Below are 25,914 nucleotides of genomic sequence, written 5' to 3' on the forward strand. Positions count from 1 at the left end.
CAGTTAGTACAAACTCAAGCTTGGGTGATACCAGCAGGGTTAAGTGCCCTAATTTGTGCATATATACGTATTAAGAGGAAATAGGTTTTTTTTTTTTTTTCCCCACGATAACCCTGCTGTAAAAGAATATCTGATTTTCATACTTGAAGATTTTGAAGAAAAACTTTGCAGATTTTTCATGGAAGGTCATGAAATTGTTATAATTTATAAAATATATTTTATCTAGATGGCGTTATCTTTTAAAATAAAAGGGTCTAAAACAGACGTTGACGGGAAGCAGATGGTGAGAAGCAGAATTTTTTAATACAACTAAAAAATTGTAAGGGCTGCATGAGTTGAACATGTACACGAACTCGTTCCTGTCATGTTTGTTTCTTTAGTGCTTATATTGCAAGCCTTGTTTTGGAGGGTTCTGTCTTCTATATCGGCAAATATTACAGGACTGTAAAGGAGGTGAGAGCAGGCACTGAGTTTTTTCTTTGCTCTGAGAAACCTTGCTCCAAGCCGGGAGCCGAATAGTGATGCTGGGTGTAGAAACTCTTAAGTTTACATCCTCGTTATGGTGTCTGATGAAGGGGCCTCAGGCCAATGCTTTGGGGTGATTTTGCAGTGCCGTAACGCTAGACTGAACTATTTGCCTCTGTTGCCAACATTGCCAAAGACCTGAAATGTGACCTCGTGCAAATTATACAGTGTTTTTTATATTGCAGAAGAATGTTACTGGCTTTAGACAAACATTGCAGTGATCGGCGAAGTTCCACCGATACTTTAAATTTAGTCCTATGGCTCAAGAAAAGAGTCTGGAATTCTCTTCGGTCAGAGGAATAGTTCTTGGCGACGCACGGCCCATTTTCAGAGCCTTCTTGACTGGTGCTGGTGCCCTTTGGGGAAATAGGCAAGTTTGTTTTGGTTTCCAGGGAGACATTTGATTCTTGACTGTGATGATGGACCTCGGTACCTCTCTCCTAAAAGGCAACAATTATAGGGGACATTAGAGCCACTTTGTCATCATTTTCACTGTTGCAAAGGTAGATAAGTCACCCTGTGGTGGTCTGGCTCCACTCCCACTGCAGCAGTATATTAAAGGATGTTTTTCCGTCTAGATCCTTGTGCGTTGAAAGGGAATTGAAGATGAGTCCCCTGACGGTGGTCACATGAATGCTAATGAAGGAATGTGGCTATGTCCAATTAAACCTGTTTTCCTTCTGCTGCTTTATGGGGAATAGGTAAGGAGCTGAGACCTCACTGCCAGCGGTGTGAATGGCAACGGGTGTGAGGTCAAAAGTCTTGGGTTTGGGGACACTGTTTCGCTGTGAGACCACGGGCAAATTGCTGAAGCCCTTTGTGTCTTCGTGGTTTTTTTCACGTGCCGAGTGAGAATCACTATCTTCTCTAGCTGTGTCACAGTGTTGTGAAAGTAAGGTGGGTGCGAAATGCACGAATGGGTTGTGTACCGTGACCCTCGTATGAGTGTTGGTATTTACTGGTTACGTGTCCTTGGCTGTAAGCCCTAGCAATGACTCTTGGCTGACTCAAGTTAGAAGGAATTTATTGGAAGGATATCAGAGGCACACAGAATTACCAGAAGTCTAGAAGACCCTGCTGGGACGTGGCAGGAAATAGGGCAGCACTAGAGGCGAAGAAGCGCGATGCTCTAGAATTCCCTGCAGGAACCGTCCTTGGGGATGGAGGGGAGATTTAGTCGTTTCCAGGACCTTTGACCTTATGCTCAGAATTAAATACTGGGGAAAGGACCTCAATTTGTCTCAGTCTGTATTGTGGTCTGATCCCTTGGGCTCGGGAAGGGCTTGGCGCCCGATTATTGTCCCAGCAGACTATGGCCAGTGGAGAAGCCATTTCCCAGAAGAAATCAAGAGTCCTGTTAGAAAATGAATGGATACTGGACAATCTCAAAATCCACAGTGAAAACTCGGCGGTGCTTACGTCCCCGGTGTGGGATATAAAATTTACACATTCAAAGTCAGTGACTCTGAGCCCCTGTTCCCTGCACTGGGGGATGATCTTTTTTTTTTTTTTTTTCCTTCTTCCTGGGTTTCACCTGACAACCTTCCAAGAACAGTAATGATTGCTCAGACCCAAGAGTGAATTGTGATTACCACAGCCTCAGGCAGAGAAGAGAAATCTGAGATGTGGCTTAGCCTAAAGAGTCCTGTTTTGGGGTTGTTGATGTTACAGCCCACTGTAACGCTGTTGAAATCTAGATGGTCTAACTTGTCTGGACCTCGCCTTCTTTGTCCTCTGCCTGAAGTTGGACCCTGTCTGGGTACGTGCTGTACATCAGGGGGCTTTTCCTTGAAGACATGCACTGTCCATTATCCTTCATTTAAAGTGCTAAAGCGCTTGCCAAGCTGATGACGTGGCCATAGTTTATTCTTTGCACGTACAGGTCAAAGAGGGAATTTTTCAGTCCTCCAAATCCGTCCAGGTCTGGCTGTGAATCTGGTGCCTGCATCCAGGGGATTTCTTGTCTCATTCATACCTTGTGCCTGGATTCCTCCTTCCTCCTGATGTGTGAGCCCTTGTCCTGGGGGTAAAGGAGGTCCCTCTCCCTCCCCGTCCCAGGGCGCTAGTCACTATACCACGTGGATGATCTTTCTTTTTTTTTTTTTTTTTTTTTAATTTTTTTTTTTTCAACGTTTATTTATTTTTGGGACAGAGAGAGACAGAGGATGAACGGGGGAGGGGCAGAGAGAGAGAGAGGGAGACACAGAATCGGAAACAGGCTCCAGGCTCTGAGCCATCAGCCCAGAGCCTGACGCGGGGCTCGAACTCAAGGACCGCGAGATCGTGACCTGGCTGAAGTCGGACGCTTAACCGACTGCGCCACCCAGGCGCCCCGGATGATCTTTCTTAAAGACTCACAGGGAAGTACAGGGATGTTGTGCTTCAACTAGTACATTTAATCACTCTTTCAGATGGGAGAGTACTTTCAGTGTGAATGAGAATCAAGGCAGAGAAAATGAGGGCAGTTAAAATAAGGACAGGGAACGTAGGCAGGGAAATGTAACAGGCCAGTTCACTGAGGCAAGAGCTGTGTGTTTTCTTGCTCTTTTGCTTCTGCCCCAGTCCGAGTCCTTTCCCTTCTTTTCACTGGATTTGCCTACATTCTTCACACGGCGATGGAAAGCTTATTTTTCCGCAGATCCCCACAAGTACGTAGATTAGTATAATCGGGTACAGAAAAATGATGGTGCCTGAGCTGGCAGTAAGAGGGACAAGTCTGCGGAAAGATAAGTGCATTTGAAGCAAAAGCCTGGTAGATAGTAGAAAAAGCATGTGTCCAGGATGGTCTCTGACGCCACCGAGTTGGGGCCAGGACAAAATTCTAGTGAAGAGATACACGTTTGTCCTTCTCCTCTTCTCATCCTAAGACAAGCTGTTGTGGCGTTTGAGTGGAGACAAGGTTAGGACATGGAAAACTTGGTTTAGTCTAGTGTTTCTTGGCCTTCTAAGCTGATCACAAATACCAAGTCGGTTGCGAAGAAGATGTCGCGTTAGATGAGCCCCGAAGGGCATTCGAGGAGAAGAGAAGCAGACCAGGGCTCCTTAAGCCCACTGTGCATTAGGTTAAGCTGCCCGAGTCAGGATTCCTTGGAAAGGTCAAGTAGTTACCGATCCGGGGGCCAGCAAATGGTGTAGCTTCGAATCTGAGCTATGTCCTTGCTTGAGGTTGCTTTCAATCAGAACGCTCAGTGGATGCGATCTCCAGTTTAGGACAATAGCAGGCCTTCCCATAATGCATAGTCATCCAGACATACTTCCAAGGATGCCACAAGTGGTTTGTCCGGGAGACTCCCTCCCCAAATGTCAATTGGGTCCGTGTTTGCTGTGAAATGGGAACACATGAGAATAATCACATCTTCTGGGAAGATGATATTTGCAGTCCTTGCTTTCCAAAACATTTCACAATTTCAATCATGCTGTTGTTGGTTTGTTGTTTTTTTTTTTTTAATACATCTCAGCTGTTTGGCAGGGACTTATCAATACATTTTGGTTGATCAAACAGAAAGATTAACATCTAGTTTGTGCATTTGCTTTATTCTCTGACACAGACGTGGTTTTTTTTTTGTTTTTTTTTTTTTTAAATCAAGACAACTTGTTCAAATAAGTTCACTCAACTTAGAATGATGTTCCAGAAAAGGTAGGAAAGAGGCTCTCCGGAATATTTTTGGTGTGATCTAATGAGTCAAATAAAGAACAGCATACAGAAACACCTTGCAGTTTCTCAACACATTGAAAATGCTCAGAGCGTTAAAGGAAAAAGAATTTGAAGCCCTCCACGTCTGTTTTCTGTTTGTTAGCAAAATTTTGGCAGTAGCCACAACTGTTTACATGGGGGAACATGAGTCAGTCTAATTTAACACGATGTGAATGTGTTTTGGAGTAAAAATGTGCACAGTATATCATGAAATTATGCGCTGGTCCTAGATCCAAAGAATGTCAGAGCTGCAAAAGCTGAGAGAGCATCCAGCTTAACCCTCTTATTTAAATGATGAGAAAATGGGGGCCTAACCTGGTGAAGTGGCTTACCCCAGATCAAACGGCTAGTCATTTGCAGAACTCGTCCTCTTACAATCTCTATTTGCCCTTCATTCTACTTTTCCGTAACGGTGGTGTTATGCTCTCTCTATGGTCTTTGTCCTCCCCTCTAAAAGACGACTTTGGATAAATATTTCCATTTAGTGACCAAAACGTATCTGAATATCAGGCGAAGGACTTTGAAAATCAAAACCCAGGCCAAATCATTACCCAGCATATAGAACTTCTACTTCGGTATCGACTCCATTAGCCAAAGCTGGTTAAATCATCTCTTGAAGTAGGAAAAATTAATGTTTTCTCCGAAGTTTACATCATGATTCTGGGACTGAATTTGGCCTGGCTTAGAACTCATTTCTGTAACAGGACAATGGACATTAAGCGAAGGGCAAAATTGGGGGTGCCTGGGTGGCTCATTCAGTTGGACATCTGACTCTTGATTTTGTCTCAGGTCATGATCTCGTGGTTCGTAGGTTCAAGCCCCACTTCGGGCTCTGAGCCAACTGCATGGAGCTTGCTGGGAATCCTCTCTCTCTCTCTTCCTCTCTCTCTTCCTCTCTCTCTGTCTCATCCCTTCTTGGGCTGTCTCCTCAAAATAAATAAACTTAAAAATTTTTTTTTAAAAAGAGAAGGCCAAAATTGAAGATCAGGGAAAGAAGATTCAAGTTTTCTAAAGGGGAAGATGAATCTCTTGGATGAAATATTTAAAGAAAACCCTTCTTTCAGTCCTGACAGAATGAGAGGTGGAGAGAAATTTTCCATAAGGGTTCAGGTCACAGCAAGCAAGATTATTTTTCTCCAGGTCAGTAATATGTATCAGACACACTGGGCTTCAAACCTGCATGTGTCACACAAGCTTAGGTCTCAATTTCTTTCTCTAAAAAAAAGAGGTAAAGCCATAATTGACCTCATGGCCCTGAAGTAAGAGTAAGCTCCTGGCAAAAACCAGTTACATTTTTGGTGGTCTAACAGCAAACTACTGGAAAGAGAAATGAAGCAAACGATCCCTTTTACAAGAGCATCAAACAATCCTAAAATTTGAATGGGACCAAAAAGACCTTGAATAGCCAAAGCAATTTTGAAATAGAAGAATGAAGCGGGAGGCCTAATTCACCCGATTTTAAACGATATTGCAAAGCTGTAGTAATCAAAACAGTACAGTATTGACATAAAAACAGTAACCTGGATCAGCGCTCAAAACATCACTAATCATCAGAGCAATGCAAGTTAACATCACAATGAGATGTTAACCTACTCCCGTTAGGATGTGTATTACTGAAAAGAGAGGACCTTACAAATGCTGTCGAGATGTAAAAAAAATAAATAAAAAATAGAGGCGCCTGGGTGGCTGATTCAGTGAAGTGTCCGATTTCAGCTCGGGTCATGATCTCACGGTTTGTGAGTTTGAGCCCCGTGTCAGGCTCTGTGCCGACGGCTTGGAGCCTGAAGCCTGCTTCAAGTTGTGCGTCTCCCTCTCTCCCTGCCCCTTCCCTACTTGGGCTCTGTCTGTCTCTGTCTCTGTCTCTCTCTCTCTCAAAAATAAAACATTAAAAAAATTTTTAAATAAAAAGATAATAAAAAATAAAACATAGAGGGCAGGGGGATCCCTGTGCACTGTTGGGGAGAATGCAAACTGGTACAGCCCCGATGAAAAACAATATGGAGATTCCTCAAAAAATTAAAAATAGAACTACCATATGATCCAGCAATCCCATTTTTGGGTATACATACAGAGAACACAAAATTACTATCTTGAAGAGATCTCTGTATTCCCATAGTCATTTCAACAGTATTCACAACAGCCAAGGTCTGGAAACAATCTAAGCGTCCATGAGCAAATGAATGGGTACAGAAGCAGTGGTGTGTGTGTGTGTGTGTGTGTGTGTGTGTGTGTGTGTGTGTGTGTGTGTGTATACACATGCATACATATATGTACATACAATGGATCTTACTTGGCCTTTCAAAAGAAGGCAACCTTGACATTTGTGACAACATGGATGAACCTGGGGGACATTATGTTAAACGAAATGATCCAGACAGAAAAACACGGCTTGCATAGTGTCACTTGTATGTGGAATCTTAGGAAGAAAAAAAAAAAGTGAACCCCTAGACACAGGATAAAATGTGGTTGTCAGGGACTCAGGAGTGGGACAGATAGAGTCGTAAAAGGGTAGAAACGTTCAGTTAGAAGATCTGATGATCTGACGTATAACATGGCGGTTGTAGTTACTGAGACTGTTGTCTGAGTGAAATGTGCTACGAGGGTAGAAACTGAGTTCTTTCTCTCACACAAAGAAAATGCTTGAGATGAACGTGTTGATTAACTTGATAGTGGGAATCCTTCCACAGTGTAGACATATATATCATCAGACTGTATGCTTTAAATGTGTTACAGTGTGGTTTATATATACAACGGAATACTATGTGGCAATGAGAAAGAGTGAAATCTGGCCACTTGTAGCAACGTGGATGGAACTGGACGGTATTATGCTACGTGAAGTAAGTCAGGCAGAGAAAGACAGATACCATATGTTTTCACTCATATGCGGATCTTCAGAAACTTAGCAGGAGACCATGGGGGAAGGGAAGGAGGGAAAAAAAACTTAGGGAGGGAACCAAACCATAAGAGACTCTTATTTTTTTATTAAAAAAATTTTTTTAACCTTTATTTATTATTGAGAGACAGAGACAGACCGTGAGCAGGAGAGGGGCAGAGAGAGAGGTAGACACAGAATCTGAAGCAGGCTCCAGGCTCTGAGCTGTCAGCACAGAGCCTGATGTGGGCCTTGAACTCATGAACCACAAGCGAGATCATGACCTGAGCCGAAGTTGGATGCTTAACCAACTGAGCCACCCAGGCGCCCCATAAGAGACTCTTAAAAATTGAGAACAAACTGAGGGTTGATGGGGGGTGGGTGGGGGGAGGGTGGAGGATGGGCATTGAGGAGGACACCTGTTGGGATGAGCCCTGGGTGTTGTATGGAAACCAATTTGACAATAAATTTCATGGTTAAAAAATAAATAAATGTATTAAAGTTTTCGTAGTCAATTATACCTCAATAGAGCTGAAAAAATAGTGAAGAAACAGGATGTTCTCCAACATCAAGAGGTAGATTCTGTTCCCTCACCCCATTGCCTGTGGGCTGGCCTTGTGACTCAGCTTAGACTTTGAATGTAGTGATGTCTGAGTTCTGGGATATGGGCTTCCAGAGACCATGCAGTTTCTGTCTTTGCCCTCTTGGAGTGCGGCCCTGAATCCCTCCCTGAAAGGAAGCTGATGGAGCTTACAGAAGGATGCAGGGCCCCACACGGGAGAAATAATCTGCCTGAGCCCACAGGCTGCCAAGCTGCCAGGAACGTGAGGGAGGCCATCTCGGGTCTTCCTGTCCAGGGAAGCCCCCGGCTGAAGGCAGCCACACGTGAAGACCCAGGGGATAAATTCATGCCTGCCACACGGTCATGCTCACCCTTGGGAGGGCACACACCCGCTGCCTTGGCATGCAGATGTGTGTGAGGTCATGCCCCCACGCCACCTAGGGTTTTCCCTGAGGCTGTTTCTTTTGCCCCCCTGCTGCATTCAGAGGTCCCATACCTCTCCTGTCCCGTCCATACAACTGGGGACACCAGATACGAGAACCACTACTGATTGTGACCTGGTGGGTTATGCGTGAGGGTTTCGCTTCCCTTAGGATTTCAGCCAAAGCTGCTGGCCACTGATGGTTATACAGATGGTGTGATCACATACAGAGGGAAAAAAAGATGTCATGTGAGCTTGGGGTTCTCTTTTCTCAGTCCCATTAAAACATGGTATTAGTTGCCTTTGAAGGACAGCCCTGTCACAAAATAAATTTTCAGAAAATGTGAACTATGCTGTCGATAATTATTAGCTAATAATTATCCACATAGCATTTTACAGTTTATAAAGCAGGCCCAATAACTTTATCTTAATTAAATCTCAAAATAACCCCTTGGGCAAATTATGTTTTCCACCGTATAGAATATGGAATAATGTTACCGGAAGTTAGTATCTTGCTTAAAATCTTTGGAATCTGACGTTACACTCAGGGTTCATAACCTGCTCTTTGGATGCCATTTTAAATTTCTGTGTTCTGCTTCTGTGTAAGTGACCTATAAATACATGATATCACAGGTATCACTAGTGAAAGGGTATTAAAGCTTGGCTGTAAATAGTGAATTAATGATCTGATTTCAACTTGCCCTCTTGGCTTAGCCTCTGAGATGCTCCCTCAGTGTACTGTTAATTAACATGACGTCTAATAATTCGCTAATGTCCTTGGTTTGAGTTACTCCTAATGTACCTCTCATGTCCTTTCCCAGGGCAGAAAGATGTGGTACAAATCGTCACAAAGGTCTAGCACCTTCTTAGGCAGCTGTCTTCCCGTGGCGAAGCATATTGGCTGGTAGTCCTCTAGGAAGTACAGAAGAATCAGGGCAGAATATTCCCAAGAGGCAGTGGCTTATAGTGGGTGTCGCCGAAATGTTTTCTGCAAGAGAGACTGAAGCCATCAAGGGAGTATGAATCAAAACCGTAAAGGTTAAAAACAAAAAACAAAAAAACCACAACCTCAAGGAGTTACCATTTCGCACCCGTTATGGTGACCCTAATCAAAAGGACAAATAATAAACATTTTCATGAGACGTGGAAAAACAAGAACTCTCGTACACAGCTGGTGGGAATTTAAAACGGTGTAGCCACCTCAGAAAAGCTGGGAGTTGCTCAAAAATCTAAAAATAGTTACTATGTGACCCAACAATGTGACTTCTGGAATTGATATTACCTGTTTATGTCAAATGTTACACATTAAGCCTCGTGGCAGCATACGTCACAATAGGGGGAAGATGGAAAGAATCTGATTGTCCATCAACTGATGCATGGATGAATAAAATGTGGTCATCTGTATAATGGGACATTATTTGGCAGTAAAAAAAAATATTTGAAATACTAATAGGCTACCACGTGGGTGAACCTTAGTGACATTGTGCTAAGTGAAAGATGACAGATATAAAGGCCCTTTATTGTATGATTCCATTTGTCTGAAAAGGCCAGGATAGATCAATTCATAGAGCTGCAAAGCAGATTAATTATTTCCTTGGACTGTGGCGAGGGGCAGAGTGGTTGGGAGGTGATGACTAGGGAGGAATAGGGTTTCTTTGGGGGCCGGTAAACATGTTCTGTAATTCACTGCGGTGCTGGACGCACAAGTCTGTGAGTGTAGCCAAAGCCCTTGAATTGTATTATTTTGAAGGTCTAAATTGCATGATATGTGAATTATGTTTCAGTGGAGCTCTTACGAGAAGGAGAGAGAGCAGGGCATACTAAAAGCTCAAATGGTACAGATATTAAGATGCTCAAGGAGAGAAATAGCTCTAAAGGCTTATCTCTGAGGTGCAAATGTCAAATGCTGGGGAGCCTGATGTGGGTTTCACACCCTTTCCTCCTCGGTGAGAAGCTCAGGGTTTGGAGTTTCCTCCTGAGTGTGGGCGGCTGCACCGTGGATGGGCTTTCGGGCGAGACCGTGGGCCAGCCTCTCCTCCCCACTCTCTCACTTGCCTGATAGGTTCAAGTCACCCACTCAGGTTTTGCTATTCTTTCCTGAGCAAACTGTTCCATAAATAGCTACAGATTCAGAGTGTTCAGGGGAGGAGGTGACTTTCAGATCTTTCTATGTCACCGTCGTAAACAGGAACCACGGTCAGGGTCTTGACAGTGGGTTTCTCGTCAGTAGGAAGTGAACGTTTGGGCTTCTGCATGGCCAGGGGGAGGAGGGGAGTTAGACAAAGCAAGGGGAGCTAATGTTTATTCTAGTAAGGACAGTGGCTGCTGTATTCAGTGCACTACATTAGGCCCTCTGCCCACCTCTTAATTCTCGCACTCATGTGGCAAGGTAGGTATAATTATTTTCGATCGGGAGTTGAGTCAACTGAGGCTGCAAGAGAATAAGCGGTTGGTCACCCGGCCCACAAGGAGCGGCCCCAGAATATAAAACCAGGTCTGTTTCCTGCTGAAGCTTGTGACTTCGAAATCCTCGATTCAGACAAACATGGGGAGCTGACCCTCTGGAGTCTGGGGCCTGCAGAAGTGACCACAGACAAAGGTGCCGTACAAAATACACGCAGGGACTGTGGCCCCACGTTAGTCAGGTTTGACTCGTCGTATTTACCTTTGATTTAGGGGAGGGGGTCATGCGCTGCTGCTGGGGGATGGGCACCCACGGGGATCCTGCTGACCACTACCCCACCTTTACTTGGCGAACGCGTCTGACTGTCCCCCTTTGCAGATGGTCAAAGTGCTTGCCCTTATGGCTAATTGCCTCCTTGCTTCTGAGCGTCCCCTCCGCACCGCACCCGGGGACTGCTTTGTGTAACGGGGCCCTAGGCAGCTGCTGTGAGCCCGGAGGTCAGGCGAATGTGGGTTGAGGACAGGAAGACACCTGCCTCTTGCATGCAAAGATGGGACAAATGACAACATTTGTTGCCTTGGATCTGAGCAGCCCAGGCAGCATGTGTGAGGGCCTCACAAGCTCTGTTTTCTTCATGAGCGTGGGTCCCTCTTTTCATATCTGGAGCAGGGAACAGATGTTTCATCAAAAGACACATTTAAAATAAAGATAATTATGCAGTAAGAGGCTTAATTACATCAGCTTATTCAGGTCCACTTAATTGCCTGACGGCCTGAGTGCCGCCCCCTTATTTGCAACAGAACCTCTCATGTTTTGCTGGTTTGTCAAATCCTTTGATGGCTCGAGGAAGACGTTATTGACTTAGCAATTCAGAAAATATCAATTCCTTATATACGGCTGGGAGAGGAAAATGTAAATATTTTTAACAAGCCATAAAGAACCGTCATTTTCCTAGAGGTGGTTTACGGTGTCCCATAAAGGATTAATGATTGCAAGGGCTCAGAGAGGTAAGCCTGAACTAGGTATTTCCTTTCCAGTTGTCTCTTTGGTCATATCTGAAAGCTGGCCGGCAAATTAAAATCCCAGAGAGAAGGTGATTTGCTAATTTAAGGAGGCCATTTGAATCATGTGACGGTGAAGCAAGTGACAAAAAAAAAAAAAAAAAAAAAAAGAGAAAAGAAAGAAAAGAAAAAGCAGTTTCCTGGTGCTATTTCCATCTCACCGTAACTTCAAAGGCGTAGATTAGTTCTGTTTCAGACAGGTGTCCTGTTCCCTGTCTCCTCCCTAGCCCACCAGCTTTTTTGAAGCACTATTTTCTATTTCGAATGCCTCTATTTTCTCTCACCTTTCATTTCTTTCACCAAAGCTTGCATCCTGACTCCTGCCCGCACCGTTTCAGTCTTCTGAGCACAGATGTCCAACTCTGCTGCTTTTTAGTCCTTATCTCATGAGGTGGTCTGGAGCGTTTACGTAAACTCTTCTACCGTGGCTTCCAGGGTATTGCACCCTCCTGGACTGACCCCTTGAATCAGCCTGGATACCATCAGGAAACAGACGGCACGTTCATACTGAGAAATTGAAGGGAGTGTGATCGAGGGGCTCTTGACAAAGGTCGGGGAAGCCTGCAAGGTTGGGGCAATTTGCTGGGGATATAGACAGAGGAGCTGTGAGCACCCGTAGGGCTCAGAGGCAGGAGCAGTTAGCTCAACTGCCACATGGAGAGAAACCCCAACAGAAGCTGTGCACTTGTGAGAGAGAGAGAGAGCTCATCTAGGGCAATCTAGTAGGCAGAGGGCTAGGGGAATAAATACTCCAACTTCACTCTCTCCCTAACTCTGATTTCTGCCAGTGCTTACCAGTGGCCCAGTGAGCCTGACTGTCAGTGGACAAGGGAGACCATGGAGGCAGCTCGCACAGATCAGCCTCCTGGCATGGAGCAGGGTGGAAAGTGGATTTGGAAGGGCAAACAGAAAGTACCCACTACATCCCCATCTATCGTTTGTTTTCTTCTTAGGATCGCTTATCAGCCCTTCTTCCATCACCGTGTCTATTAATATCATGTTCCTGAAGGCTCTGTACGCCCCTCTTCTCCTTGTCCTAGACAACCTCACCTACTTCTTGGTAGGTGACGAAGCTGGAAGTATTATATTGTGGCTGTATTGATAGTTTCCATGTCCCCCTGTCTCCTTTTCTCCCAAGCTCCGTTGGCTTGATGTGTCCATATTAAATGACCTGCCCCTCCCTTAGTTTTAACACATTCACATAGAACTCCTCTTTTCCCAGTTGGATTCTCCTTGAACTCTGTCCTGGGTTCATGTTCTCCTCGAAGACCCTGGGCGAAAATCATCATACTTCTCTTTATTTTCATCAATTTTACCCAGCCATTTGGCTACCAAATTCTGTAAATTACATCTCTGAATTATCTCTAGTGTTTCTTTGCTCCTCTCCATTGCTCTGGGCAAGGCCATGGGTCATGCTTCCATTTTTGAAAAATTTTTTAAATTTATATGTACTCGTCTGGGATCACTTCCTTGCTTCTTGTCTTTAAATTTTACATGGTATTCTACACACTCCTTCTCAAGTTATCTTTCTAAAGTAGTTTACATTTTGTTAAAAGCCTTCAGTGTCTTAACATGACCTGTAGAATAAGGTCAATAGTTTAGGATGGTTTTATAGCCCATTCCATCATAATCCCAACCTATATTTCTATCCACACAGCTTAGTATATATATCCTTTTAAGTAATTCATCCTTCATATCTCCATTCCTTTTATCATGCTGCCTTTAAATTAGTATATGCAAATGTCAATGTCAATGAGGGAAGCAGTCTATATGACAAACAGGGAATGAAGAAGATCGGGCGATCAGAGAGAACATGCCAATGTCAAGTTAATTCAGGTTCTGTGGAATTGTCATGTGGGACTTTGAATCCTTTGTTTTTAGATGTCTATTTCCTGAAACCCACCAACAACCATGTGAGTTGATCATGTGTCCACGATCCACTTGTGTTAGAATATCTCTGACAGTTTTAGTCCAACGGATCCCTGATGGGCATATCAGGGATCTCCTGAAGAGAACAATTTGTGCTAACATAAGGTTCCAGATCCAGTCACTCATTATTCAGTGGAGATCAGTGGCCACATTCCATGTGGTACATGTAGGAAATACAGCCCTATGGTAAACAGCATGGCCATCTGATGATTTGCAAATGTTGGAAGCTGACCTTACTCACACTCCTGTTTCCTGAGAGATTTGGGGGAGTCCATCAATTTTCCCACCATATGATGGCAATAATAGCTACCTGTGAAGACCCATGGTTTAGTGACCAAGGGAGAATACAACAAAATGCTGTTTTTCTGAAGTGCAGTGATGGGTGATTTGCAGCTTCTAACAGGGTGACCCTGGATGCAGGGCTGACCCCAGATTCCTGAACACAGGATATTCCTATTTGGCAGCTTTATCAGCTGGGATGTGAATTACCTCTTGAAGGAGTAGGTTATGAGGAGTTTTCTGCCCTGAATTCTTCATTCTTATGGGGTCACCTGAGTAGAATGGGTCGGCACCTTGACTAGAGAATTTGAAAATGTGTTAGAAAATTGCATGGTGAGTATTAGAATCTTCCAATTTATTGGAATTCATAGGCTTCCAAAAGGGCTAGAGCTTGGCCAAAAGTCACACCAAACCACCTAATCTTCCCCTTGAAGTGGGGACAAATGATGTGCCCATACAAAGAGCTGCTTGCTCGGTCTCCTGTGAGTCCTTGAAAACAGCATGGATCACGAGGCACGGGCAAAAGTGCCAGGGAGTGGTAAGGCCAGGTACCTAAGTGCTTGGATCAGCATTCTCCAAGAGCTTGTAGGCCACAGGAAAAAGGACCAAGACCGCTGGTGGGGGAACTTCATCCTCCTAACCCCTGTACTCCTTTGAGAGCTCTCACAGTGGACTTTGTATTGGATCTCACGTCTTCTCTCCCCCTGTAGTCATGGTGATGCGTGCACTTTCTTAAATCGCACGCTTCATACTCTGAACTTGGCCATTCCTCCCTTCTCCCCATGTTCGTGATAACTTTCGCAGCCCTTGTTACGAAGGAGAGTGTTAATCTCCTTGAAGCACCAGGCTTCTTGGTCTCGGATACTTGTTACACCTTTCTATCTTGGGCGTTGAAAACAGTGTTCACATACCTTCATGTCCACAAACATGTTTATCATTGCCTGCTCCAGACTGATAGCCTGATGCAACAATGGACTCGATAGAAATGGCCTAGTCCTACTTAACCTGCTCAAGTCATGATTTCTTCGGATACTACACAGTCTGCATAGAAAAACCTCCCTACTCATCCACCCACAATATAATCACGACGAGCTCTTCTCTCACCTCGTGTAATTAGCTGTAGAAGTCCTCCTCAGGAGGGCTTAGGTGATATATTCTAGTCATCCTAAGAACCATGTAAAATATAATGCACCTGTCCCTGAGCCCTAGGAGAAGTCATTTGAATAAGAGGGGGCATCTGAGTTTGTTCTCAAGAAGTATCCATGCACAGTCAGGTTCTAGCGACCAATCCTGTAGTCCTAAGGTTTCCTTTCATGACTGTCATGAGTGGTCTTATAAGCTCTCACACTCCAGATCTCAGCTCCAGGAACCTGGGAATTACTTTCTGTTCCACTCCAGGCAGGGCTGTAAAAAGATAGCCAGCATTGCGTTGTACCGTATGATAGGAAAGTGATTGTAAGTGATGGGCAGCACTTTGTACTCCAGAGTTCTCGTCTTACCCTATGTAGATGATCTTCTTTCCATCCTTGATGGCCCCGTTCAAGTGACCAATTGCTTTTGTGAAGCGTGTCCGGGCGCCCAGCCAGAATTGATGGAAATACCACGGGGGGAGTGGGGGAGGGGAAGAATGGGTCCCAAATCATGCAGAGACTTTGCAATCTGGCCAATCTTGTGTCGATAAGAAATAATACTTGTTTAATCCTCACGACCACGTTGTGAGATGGTACTGGCAGCTCCCTTTGCCGGAAAGAAAACTAAGGATCAAGGAGGTATTACAGTTGGCTTAAGATCACATAGATACTGAGTATCAGAACGAGCAGTCACACATGAATCTGTTGCAGATGAAAAGTCCGTTTCTCTCCACAACGCATTTTTTTCCCCAGTTAACTTCATTTTCTATATAGTATACTGAGTTTTTACATCACAGCTGCGAAGCCAAGTTCTTCAGGGGGTTAGATGGGTAATAAATACAATTGTGTGGAGAAGCCAAATGTAAATCAGCAGAGACTGAGCTGGCCAGTGGATGCTGGGCTTGAAACATTCCAATTAGAACTCAACATAACAAGCAAACCCAGCAGGGCTGTAGACCAAATTTGCCTTCAGGACCTGAGTTTGCTACGGTATCTTTTTTTAAATCTATATACGTGTGTGTGTGTGTGTGTGTGTATATATATATATATACACATACACACATATATATACGTGTATATATATATACATATACATATATACATGTATATATATGTATATACACACACACACACACATATATATATATATATATATATATATAATTTATTGTCAAATTGGTTTCCATACAACACCCAGCGCTCATCCCAACAGGTGCCCTCCTCAATGCCTATCACCCACTTTCCCCTCTCCCCCATCCTCCATTTTGTCCAGGTCTCTTCACAAAGTAGAAACACTATAGATGTCCTGTCAGTTAAACGAAAGAAATTAAATACTTGCCTTTAATCTTCAAATGGGTTTTCTTCAAATTGTATTTCTATAGACATATATCCATATGAAGGTAATTTAAAACTATTAAAATGGTTTGGTTAAAATTATTGCCCACCCCTCCACTGCCCATCTAGAAATTTGAAGTGACCAATGAGACACGAAGGCCAAAAACGATAGATTGGTCCGATTCCTTTTTGTTGGCCTCAAAAATCACAAAAGAGATGTTTGGTTTCCCAGTAGCTCTGAAGATGGGGTCTGTTCAACAGGACACAGTGGTTTCCCCCCTGAAATGCATTTTGTTTATTATCCACAAGCTCTCTTTAAGAGTATTACACAGCAAAACTGCGTATTGAACTCAGGTGTGGCTCTTGAGTGAGCCTCTGGGAACAGTGGCTCTGGCCAGTTCCTTGTTCTGGGGCCTCCCCATCACCACCAGCCAATACATCAATCTAACTGGCCTTGGTATGTGGTTTTCAGAAAATGAAAGAGAATTGCTTCAAGGAAGCCAAGATCCCAAAAGCTCTGTCAATTACTGTTGGTTTTCTGACAGGGAAGATTTATGGGTGATCTTATTTTATAAAAATTATGAAGCCTTTGAACTAAAAATAAGTGCTGGGCCGAAACTAGAGGAGGAAGAGATTATTTCATCATCCAGGAATTTGTTTCCCTTCATGTTCTGCTGCTTTAGACTTTGTATGGATTTATACACACTAATTTTCTCAGTATGAAGTCCAAGGTTGTCCTTAAATTAGAAGGCCCTGCTTAATATGAAGTTACCAAATTTATCTTCAAGGAGGAGAGGGATAATCATCCCGTAATGATTTTAAACTCATGCTTATGGGTACGGTCATTTCAAGCAAACCCTGATGAGTTGGGAAAGACTTTCCAGCCCTCTTTGGCATTTCAACAGCATTTATTATCGTTCTGTGGCCTACATTAACTACTATTTTTAAGGGTAGCCGCAAAGACTGACCATGTATAATTGAAAATCTGAAAACCGCTTTCCCTATGTTTATTTAAATGTAATTAGCACCTGTTTTGAATTAAACTTTGTACTACTTTGCCCAGAATTCTTCAAAGAAACTTATTCTTAGACCTATATAGTATACCAATATACAAGACAATCTAAGTTTCTTACATGTGCTGCTTAGTTTTACATAGCTCCTTTTCAGCTTGTCTCGGAGGACTTTCTCAGCGATTCAGAGACATGTCTCTGTTTCTTCCAGCAGTAGTTGAGATGTTCTGCGTTTTCTATGGATCCGTGGGTTTTGATTCCCCAACGTTCACCTCATTTCCCGACCCCAAAACCTACACCTCTCTGCACCTGTTCTCTCATTTTACTTTCATTACATTTTTTGGTGGTTAGATTAATATCCAGTGTTTGGATTATTATAACCACGTAAATCTGAAAGTAGGTAGATATGTAAGTATGACCATACATACAATGCCTTCTCTATTGTATTGAATACTTTTTTTTTTTTTAATTTTTTTTTTCAACGTTTATTTATTTTTGGGACAGAGAGAGACAGAGCATGAATGGGGGAGGGGCAGAGAGAGAGGAAGACACAGAATCGGAAACAGCCTCCAGGCTCTGAGCCATCAGCCCAGAGCGTGACGCGGGGCTCGAACTCACGGACCGCGAGATCGTGACCTGGCTGAAGTTGGACGCCTAACCGATTGCGCCACCCAGGCGCCCCTGTATTGAATACTTTTGAAGTCCTTTTCATTTTTCCTAAAATGATCATTTCAGCGTACTCTACAGCCCATTCTTTGCTTCCTTATCTTTGGCCACCCCGCACAACTGTATTACCTGCCTAATTAATCCTTGAAGAAATTGTTTTTTTTGTGGTCCTATAATCCCTACTAGGACTTTCTGAAAGAATTCTAAAACTCCTTTCAATCTACTCGAACACATGAAATTGTCTCTCAATTCCTATATTTTTCCTCTTAGAAATTCCCTCCTCGGACCCTCGGTTATCCTTCTATGATGTGTACCGGTTGTTTTCTAGACCCATTGCACAGCTGTTGTCCTGGAACTTGTGCTCTAGGAAATGATAAATTACAAAACTACCCAGAATCGTTTACCCTTTCCTACCTTACCCTGTGTCTTTGCACCTTCTCCCATCCAGCAGGGACAGTTACGTCCCTTCCCTTGAATCTCGGCTGTCGTCCTTCCCTCTTGGAACTCTGCGGCCTCCATGACAAAATCCCAGCCTACCTGGAAAATGCGCCACCCTGTGGACAAAGATGATCTACCTTGTTGAGGCAGTTCTAGAGTAGGTAGTCTTAACAGGTGACCCAGAAATTGAGCACAGGTGCATGAAACCATCCAGGACCAGAAGAGCTCAGCTAAGCCTGTTCATCTTGCCAACTTGGAGAATCTTGAGCTAAACAAATAGTTGCCATTTCAAGCGTCTAGTTTGAGAGTTGTTATAAAAACTCTCAGAGTTCACATAGAATTGGTTTCAGGAGAAGGTGCCAGGTGAATTTATGGGAGGTGGAAAGATAGCATCCCGAGCATGTGGTTATGGTGTTGGTGCTCAGTAGGCTCTAGAAGCTGAGGACTCTGAGGTATGAGAAGCAGCTTTGGTTCAAGAACATGTTGAAAGTTGTTTTGTTTTGTTTTTAATAAGATATAATTCATACAACATAAAATTTACCAGTTTAAAGTGTAAAATGCAGTGGATTTTAGTACATTCACAGGGTTGTGCAACCATCACCCCTATCTAATTTGAGAGCATTTTAATCGCCCCTAAAAGAAACCCTACACTTATTGGCAATCACTCTCTATTCCTCTCTCACCTCAATCTCTAGGAACCACTCATCTACTACTGGTCACTATGAATTTGCTTCTTCTGGACATTTCATATAATAGGACTTCTTTGGCTTCTTTCATTTGGCACAGACTTTTAGCTCTTACATTTAGATCTTTGATCCTTTTTGACTCAACATATGTATAGGGTAGGAGGTAAGTTGGCCGACTTGATTATTTTACAACCAGATATCCAGTCGAGAGTGTTTTTCTGGCTGAATATATTCCATGGGGAGGTGAAATTCTTCCCTAAGAAATTCTACTACAAGAGGTGAAGGGAGGAGCCTAAGCTTAGAAGTGCTTTCTATTAAGGAAATGGGGGTCTGTATGACTGGACAGACCTCACCCTCAGGCAGACAACAAAAGCTCAAGTGAAACTAAGGAGTTAGATACTATGGGTGGAAAAGATTGACACCTAAATTAATACCTGGTGATTGGGTGCCCATCACTTCAAATTTCTAAACTTTTTAAGTAAAGCCACAGTATCTCAATTGTACTCTGAGAAATGAGACAGTAAGTTGAGAAAGATCACCACAGACATGGTGAATGGATGGTGCCAAATGAATATTTTACTGGGAGATTTTACCCTATTGGTTTTAAGTTCGCAGTTTTTGGGTTTGGGATAGCAGGCATCACCTGAGAGCATGTGGTGATGCTGAACCAAGGCTCATCTTTCCACTCTCCTCTCAGACATCATCGAATGTTTGCCTTCTGCCATTCAGTAACTCTTACAATGGACTGTCAGACTATACTTTTGCCTGCAGTAACAGTTCTAGAAGGCCAGAGGTTATCTTGTTTTCTCACTCTGATGGTTGTGGAGCCAGGGCTATAATTACCTTGTGTACCACATTCAATGTTCAGAATCTTAGGGAAGGGATTGCGGTCCTTCAATTTATAATAGGAAATATATATCTGACCTTCATCCCCAGTTTTGGCACAGAGCTCATAAAACTCTTGGCATTTTCTAAGTAATGAGAGCAATAAACTTGCCCTTTGTTATATTAATGAGATGACTTTTTGAAAGCATCTAAGTCTGAGGGCTGTTTGCCGGTGGATCCGACCATGTGACTAGAGGGTTGGAACTTTGAGTCCCATCCCCTGACTTCTGGGGAGGGAAGGGGGGCTAGAGGTTGAATCGATTGCCAATAGGCAGTGATTTAATCAATCTTGCCTTTGTTATGAAGCCTCCATAAAAAGCCAAAAGGTCGGGGCTGGGAGAGCTTCCAGGTTGGTGAACATGTAGAGATGTGGGGAGAGTGTCATGCTTACCAAAGCCATGGAAATGCTGTGCCCTCGCGCACACTTTGCTATATCCGTCTCTTCTATCTGGCTGTTCCTGAGTTAAACCCTCTAATATCTTTTTGCAATCAATTGGTATTCTAGTGAGTAAATGAATTTCCTGAGTTCTGTGAGCTGCTCTAGTAAATGCCTTGAACCCAAGGACAGGCCTTTGGAAGCTGTGATTTATAGCTGGTCAACCAGGGGATACTTGGGTGGTTCATTCGGGCTCTTGATTTCGGCTCAGGTCATGGTCTCACAGTAGTGAGATCGGGCCCCATGCGGGGCTCCACACTGGGTATGGAGCCTGCTTTGGATTCTATACCCCTCCCCCTCCCCCCCGCTGCCCTTCTACTCATGCTTCCTTTGTCACTCTCTCTCTCTCTCTCTCTCAAAAAAAATAAACACTTACAGCGGGTCAGTCAGATGTACATGTCACAGCCTGGACTTGCTGTTGGCTTCTGAGGTGGGGAGTGGTCTTGTGAGCCCCATGGAATCTGATGCTGTCTCTTGACAGATGGTATCAGAACTGAGTTGAATTGCAGGACACCCAGCTGGTGCCCTCTGTATAATAGAATTGGGTTCAGAAGCTGTGGGATGGAGTCAGAAAGTTGAACTAATACCACTTTTGATGTATGGAAGAAACTGTATTCAATACAAAGAGAAACATCCCAAGATGCAGCCGGTGAAGGAACGACTTTCCTCAGGCATCAAGAACTCCAATACCTGAAAGATGAAAGAATCCTGAATTAGGGAGGATGAAATTGGAACTTGAAGAATTTCAGACGTGGGACCGTTATTAACTCACTAGGTCTAGAAAAATGGATTTTTAACCTTAATGCCTTTGGACTTCACCCTGCCCCAAATTTTTACTCACAAAAGTAAAATAACTTGATTTGGACTTTCATATATTTGCATTGTAATGCTTTTGAATTGTAATGTGATAATGGGAGGGTATATATATATATATTAAAATCTGAGTTATCTCTACATTGTTGACATTTTATTATTGGAGTATCTTTATACATTTTTTATTGGATATTTTCATGTTATCACTTAATCCTATTACTAACTCTCATACATTATGTCAGACAGTGTGTCTGGACATTATTTAGAGTGAGAAATAGAACTGTGAATAGGTTTTCAGCTTTGAATGCAGAAGAGCTTTGAAAATAATTTAATTACTACATTATTGAAACTTATTTTAAAGTGTTCTTGGGTGGGTGTGTGGCAGGGATGGGGGATTGGGGGGGTGAGGTCAGTGTTGGTCTCAGTGATCCAAGGAGGTTACCCAAATGTGAATGGTACCGGGAAAGTGACCTCACGAGGGTCATTCTGGTGCTATGATATACACCTGTTTTCACCCCAGCATGATAGTCCCTCATCTGTCTCCCCTACCTTCACCTATCATACATGTCATAGTTAAGCACAATGTATTAAGGAAAAATTCCACTGGTGAGGGACTTTTGGAGAAATCTTTCTTTCCCATTCCGGATGTTTCTGTCCATGTAGGGGAGATCTCCAGTAGTATAATCCCTGCCCCCCTCGCACCCCTTTGGCTCATTCCACAGAAGAGGACCCACGTTTCTTACTGTGTGGTGCTTCGTTTCTCAAAGGGAACATTCAAAAAGTAAGCATTCCAAGAACCTCAGGCAGGAGCTGCAAGGTTTATGATAAAGTAGCCTCAGAGGTCCCAGAATGTCATGTCTGTTATATTATATTCATTAAACAAGTCACTAAAGCCAGCCTAGATTCCATGGGGAGGGAAATTAGATTGCATCTTATGATGTGAGGAATAGCATGCTTGTCTAGGCAAGGTAGGATTGATGGCAGCCATCTCTGGAGACTTTCTCCCCTACATGTTAAACCTTTTTCCACCATTTTACTTCCAACCTGTCTGTGCTTTGTGATGATGTAGTTTGTAAGAAACATTTCAAAGTTGGGTCTTGATTTTTTTTTTTTTTACCTAATAATTCCTGCCTTTTAATAAGTGTGTTTAGTTCGTTTACATTTAATATAATTATTGGTATAGTTGGATTTAAATCTCCCATGTGAATGTTTGTTTTATATTTAATCCATTTGTTCTTTGTTCTGCTCTTCCTCCTTTTCTGTCTCTTCTTGAGTGAATTGCATTCATCATATTCATTTTGCGTGAGGTGTTGTCTATATAATCTCTTATGTTAAGTTTGCTTTTAGTAATTGCTTTAGAGGGTATAATATGAATTATTAAATTGTCATCTACTTCAATGAGCAGCCTAAGAACTTTAAAATAAAGTAATACCCTTGATTCCATCCCACACTGTGTTCTTTCATTGTGTATACCTTAGCCATTGTTAGAATTTTTGCTAATAAACAACAAAATTTTAAAGACATCATGTATTTGTATTTGCGTATGTGTACATATAGTATATAATTTAATATATAATCATATATATGTGCACAGTACGTATTATATAACACAAATACATTTGTGTGTGTATACACACGTATCTCTAGTGGATAGATAGATCTGTCTTTCTGACCTACTTCTCTACCCTTACTCTTTAGGTCCACTACTCCCAAGCCCTCAGTGAAGACACATGGAAAAGACATGGTGAGTGGTTGGACACCTGCTTTGTGACTTGTTGAAGCTCCTTTGGGTTGCCACCTGTCCTGCTTCTCACGTGAGGCTCTTAAAAGGTCTTTAGAATTTTGGCTACAAAGTCTCTGAGTGGATTCCTCCTCAGGCTGTGATTCTGCCAGGTAGGGGAGCAATGCTAAGCCTTTCTTCTCCTACAAAAGGTTCATTACTCTGAATGTGAGTCCATTCGGGTTTCACTGTGTCCTCCTCTCACGTTGGTCCGTTTGTTTTTTCTCAGCTTCTGTAGCTTTTCCAACCTTTTGTTGTCGTTAGGGTGTCAGTTGCTGCCTCTTGTTCCTTTCTGTGTATGAATCAGAGCAGTCTTTTCCAAATTCTTTAGAAATAAGAGACTTCACAAGTAGGGTTCCTTCCCCCTCAAAGACCTTTACTCTTGCAATTGTCTTCTACCTGTTTACCTTTCAGGTTTCAGCTTAAAAATCATTTCCTCATGACAGACCTCTCTCATCATCTTTGTCTTTCTCGTCTGATTGTAAATCTTTTTCTCTGTGAAGTTCTCAGGAGTTGTCATAGTGATGGGATTAATACTCTGTAGTTAATGTGGCTATTGTTCCCCCATGGAAAATAGGGATGGAGTGGAGGAAGAAAGATTTTCAGGATAATAGTTACCTGTGTTTTGTCTGCCTTGGATTTTTCTCTGTTACGTTCTATCAGTCACTCCCATTTCTTTTTTTTTTTTTTTAAATTTTTTTTTTCAACGTTTTTTATTTATTTTTGGGACAGAGAGAGACAGAGCATGAACGGGGGAGGGGCAGAGAGAGAGGGAGACACAGAATCGGAAGCAGGCTCCAGGCTCCGAGCCATCAGCCCAGAGCCCGACGCGGGGCTCGAACTCACGGACCGCGAGATCGCGACCTGGCTGAAGTCGGACGCTCAACCGACTGCGCCACCCAGGCGCCCCAGTCACTCCCATTTCTTTGGAGAAATGATCCCCCCAGGTTCTGTGTAGTCTTAGGAGGCTGTGATTCTGCAGCGACTCTGAGCTGTACCTCTCTCCTCTTCTCAGTGGGGGAGTGAGCTAGGCTGAACCAACCGTAGTACCCTACTCCTAGTTTGATACCGATATTGCTCAGTACTCCTCAGTTGCAAGCAACAGTAACTCAAGTTCAAGAAGCTTAATCAATGTGGGAATTCATTTGTTTATGTAACTGGGAAGTATAAAGAACTTGCTTCAAAAATCGACTCACAAGCCTTTTTTTTTTTCCACGCGCTTCATTTCATAGAGTAATGGCAATGAAGCATGTTGGCTTTCTGTCCTTACACTAGTTGAGACATTATATCATCTCATAGGTTCCTTATAGCTGTGATAGGTCAATGGATCTGGTTTCATTACTGATTCCTTAGCAATTGGCCAATATCCTACAGTTGAACTGCTGTATGCCTTCGTACTGGAGATAATATATGCTAAATGAGAAATACCGGGACCATTGCACCTCATTAGTAAAAACCAGATTATTATGAAGAAAGCGTATTGGTGGCAATAATCATTTCTTTCATTAGTTTCAAATGGTGTAGTTTTACGGAGCCAGTGTCAACTTAATGCAGACTGCAGTGGGATCTGTTTAACTGCCTTTCTCTTTTTCTCACTTCTCCCCTCTTGATCTCTTCTCTCTTTTCTCTCTCTTATTCCTTTCTCTCCTTTGCTTTCTTCTTTTTTTTTTTTTTTGTAAAATTTTTTTTTCAACGTTTTTTATTTTTATTTTTGGGACAGAGAAAGACAGAGCATGAACGGGGGAGGGGCAGAGAGAGGGAGACACAGAATCGGAAACAGGCTCCAGGCTCCGAGCCATCAGCCCAGAGCCTGACGTGGGGCTCGAACTCACGGACCGCGAGATCGTGACCTGGCTGAGGTCGGATGCTTAACCGACTGCGCCACCCAGGCGCCCCTCCTTTGCTTTCTTCTTAGCCACTTCTTTTCTTATTTCCTTCCCTCTTTATTACATAAACTCACTTTCATTCGAATTCCTAGCAAGGAGACAGTAAAGGCAAATAAAATGACAATTTGCTAGGACAGGATAGGCCAGTGAAGAATCCCTAAAATGTTATAGCCTCTTGTGGGGCTGGGCCCGTTTCTATTAAACTCGTTTAGTGGAAAAGAATTCCCCAGGACGAGGATCTGGCTAAGCCTGATAGGCTCTGGGGCAGGGTTACTACCTCTCCAGGGCTTTCCATTTGGTGGGTTGTGATGATAAAACCAGCTCTGAGTACAGGAGATTTTCATTTGATGAGTGGTCTGAATATCCACTTAGTGGTTATAAAATATTTGCTGCTGAAAGCCACAGAGCATTGATAAACAGATCCTGGACAGTTGAGTTATTGCAATCTACTTAACACGAGGAGAACAAATTATGAGTCAAATGTGCCAGTTTAATAACCTGACTCAGGGCAAAGGGCTGCTCGAGGCGAGTATTAACCCTGCATTTGCTTTGTCTGGCCGAGACCCGGGGGGTGGGCGGTGAGGTACCAAGGCCACTCAGGTGGGTTTGCTATGAGAACTAAGGTACGCAGAGAGGAAATTTTAAAAGGCCCGTCTGGTAAAGGAAATAAACAATTTCTAAAACTGCCATATGGTATTGAATATACTACCTAGGCTCCCTCTGGTTTATATCTCATCTTCCTTAGATGACGTGTGCTTAGCCTCATTAAATCTTGTCTTCCGCACAATACTGTATTCCTTCATGTAACTGGGGGAAGGGAAGGAATATTTATCTGTTCTCTATTAGTCATGTGAACCTAGGTCAGTCTTCTCAGTCCAGGTATTACCAACAGTCCCGTTGAAATCTGACTCCTTTTCTGTACTTGCCCAGATGATGCTGTTCTTTAACATATGCAGAAAGGGATGGCTCCCTGTCCCTCAAGGGAACCACACCAGGAATGCATCTCGTGGGTGCGTGATTTCCCAAAGCAAACGAAGGAGAAACGGTGGTCGTTGCTGAAGAGGCACCCACACATGCATTTGGGGGTGTGCGTGGAAAGGTC

The 25,914-nt window shown here is 43.2% G+C and overlaps 1 long non-coding RNA gene across 1 annotated transcript; it reads right to left on the reverse strand.

The window, feature by feature from the left end:
- Positions 1-2,900: 2,900 nt before the first annotated feature.
- Positions 2,901-9,120, reverse strand: LOC147584506 (uncharacterized). Its single transcript, XR_015255524.1, has 2 exons — positions 8,937-9,120; positions 2,901-3,847 (listed from the first exon to the last, which is right to left on the reverse strand). It is a non-coding gene; the product is annotated as an uncharacterized LOC147584506 (long non-coding RNA).
- Positions 9,121-25,914: the final 16,794 nt, after the last annotated feature.

This window comes from Puma concolor, chromosome A1 (assembly GCF_028749965.1).
Source record: "Puma concolor isolate L17-30 chromosome A1, mPumCon1.1.hap2, whole genome shotgun sequence".
NCBI lineage: Eukaryota > Metazoa > Chordata > Mammalia > Carnivora > Felidae > Puma > Puma concolor.